At 50.1% G+C, this 2,611-nt stretch overlaps 1 pseudogene; it reads left to right on the forward strand.

The window, feature by feature from the left end:
- Positions 1-700: 700 nt before the first annotated feature.
- LOC101591977 lies at positions 701-1,871 on the forward strand (annotated as a pseudogene).
- Positions 1,872-2,611: the final 740 nt, after the last annotated feature.

The following is a 2,611-nucleotide window of genomic DNA, read 5'->3' on the forward strand; positions in this document are numbered from 1 at the left end:
CAAACATTATACTTATACCTCAACACTTGATATCCAGAGATAATTTGGAGAGGAAAGGAATATGGCTCCATTGATAAGTACAGACTTTACTGATAAAAAGGAAAAAAGAATGAAAGATATATAATTTGTTGATTCCTACCCTTTCTTATCCTAATGAATGTATTAGGATGAGATTAAATTGATTGACCACTGAGACTTAGATAAAAAAAAAAAATCTTCAATTGTTGATAAGTCCTGGAAGACTGTGTGAGGGATGAATGTAACTCGCATCCCACACCTTCTTAGTCTTCACCCCACTACAAGGGCAGAGATGCAGCCCTGAATTCATAGCAGCCCTGCCACTACCCCCCTACTACTTGGAAAGCTGCACTGTTCCATCCCACTCTGGTCATTCATGTCCTATCATTTGTGCTCCCAGGTTTACTGTTCATTTCTCTATTTTTTAGAAGCCTGGCTTTTTTTTTTTTTAATGTGGCCAGCTCAGCCCACCCAGGGAGCAGGGTTGGTGTAGCATGTGGTGCTGGGAGTTGAACCATGGTCCCTGAATGCTTGCCTAAGCACATGCTTTAAACTGCCGAGCTATCTCACTGGCCAAGTCTGGCATTTTTAAAAGTTGGAGGGGGCCGCCCATGAGGATGTCGTGGTCCCCCGGTGCCCCTCTGCCCCCGGAGACTCCGCCGCACCCCTGCCTGAGGCATCCATGCCCTGGATCCGGCCTCTCCCCTCCCTCCTTTCCTCCCTCCCTTTCCACGTGCGCACTGGGCCACCAGCAGAGTTTATCAAGTGGGCAACTTGCTGCAACTGGTTCTGCCTGGATGGACAGGCTGAGCAGGTCCCACCACCCCAGGGAGCCAGAGCACAGGCCATTCCAACCCTGGCTAGAGCTCCTTCCCTTCCCCAACGGGCTCGGAACCTAGCTGCAAGGCCTGTGGGGCCCACTTCGCAAGCACATCGCGGAAACAGACCTGCTTGGACTGTAAGAAGCATTTCTGCATGACCTGTTCAAGCTAAGAGGGGAAAGGGCCCTGCCTCTGCCTCCTCTGCCAACCGTTCAGAGCCACAAGCTTTCAGCGGGAGGAGCTTATGAAGAAGAAAGTGAAGGACCTGAGAGACTACCTCAGCCTCCATCACATCTCTACCGAAATGTGCCGCGAGAAAGAAGAGCTGGTGTTATTGGTGCTTGGTCAGCAGCCTGTAATCTCCGAGGAGGCCAGGACTCATGTCCCCAACTTATCCCCGGACTTCCCTGAGCGCAGGCCTTCCTGACTCAGCCTCACCCCTGGATAGTACCTCCTACCTCACCCAGCCTCCCTGCTTCACCTGCACAAGCCACCTCTGTTTCCCTGGCCCAGGCTCAAGAGCATCAGTAGGCCAATGGTCATGTGTCTCAGGACCAAGAAGAGCCGGTCTACCTGGAGGGCACAGCCAGAGTACCTGCTGAGGAGAAGACCCAGTCCACTGACTCAGAGGATAGCTTCGTTCCAGCCCGGAGGGCCTCACTGTCTGACCTGACCCACCTGGAGAACATCGAAGGTCTAACAGTGTGGCAGCTAAAAGAGATCCTGGCTTGCAACTTCGTCAACTACAAGGGCTGCTGTGAGAAGTGGGAGCTGATGGAGAGGGTGACACAGCTGTATAAGGATCAGAAAGGACTCCAGCATCTAGTGTGTGGTGCTGAAGACCAAAACGGAGAAGCTGTGCCATCTAGATTAGAGGAGAACCTGTGTAGGATCTGTATGGACTCACCCACTGACTGTGTTCTGCTCGAATGCGGACATATGGTAACCTGTACCAAGTGTGGCAAGCGCATGAATGAATGCCCCATCTGCTGGCAGTACGTGATTTGAGCTATGCACGTCTTCCAATCCTGAGGGCTTGTACCAGCTGCTTTAGTGTCTTACAGAGATCTAGCCCAAGGGTGGCTGGGCTCAGGGTTGGTCAGCTTGCAGAGGCGAGCTAACAGAAGAAATTTTTCAGTGTTCCCAAGACCAGGGCAAGCAAAGATGCTGTGTTATCCTTGGGCATGCTTGCCTGGTACAGGTGCTGCTCCTGGCTGGCAGAGTAGCTTAGGCCAGTGGGAACTGCTACAGATCACGTGGGTGAGTGCCTGCTTCAGTGACCTTGGGAGTACGGATGGGAATTGATGAGCAGAGGTCTCCACAACTTGGACCATGTCTTCCTTCTTCTGAGAACCTAGAAAATTTTTACTCTTCTGTACCCCGCTCATCCCCTGAAAATGCCTGCCTGCACTTCACCAATCAGAAGGCTACTAGAAATAGCTCCTTCCTCTTCTGCACATCTGGATTTAAATTTCTGGTTTCTCTAGCTTTCTGTGCTTTAACATCTTTAAAGTCTCTTGCTGTATTTTGCTTAAACCCTTGTTTCTTTGGACCAAAAATGTTAGTTTATCAGACCAACAGTGGTCCTTAAGACTGTATTTAGAACAGTTAACTTTCCTCTGGTGAAAAATGAAACGTAAGTGCTATAGAAAAATAACAATTATGTTGAGTTGCTCCCTGAAGTGTTGGGTTGGAAGCTATCAGACTTGTGACCTGACCCTGGGGGCCAGCCAAATATCTGGCTTCCAAACTGCTGAGAAGTTCCAGAATCT

This window comes from Octodon degus, unplaced genomic scaffold, assembly GCF_000260255.1.
Source record: "Octodon degus isolate 3935 unplaced genomic scaffold, OctDeg1.0 scaffold00145, whole genome shotgun sequence".
NCBI classification, from domain to species: domain Eukaryota; kingdom Metazoa; phylum Chordata; class Mammalia; order Rodentia; family Octodontidae; genus Octodon; species Octodon degus.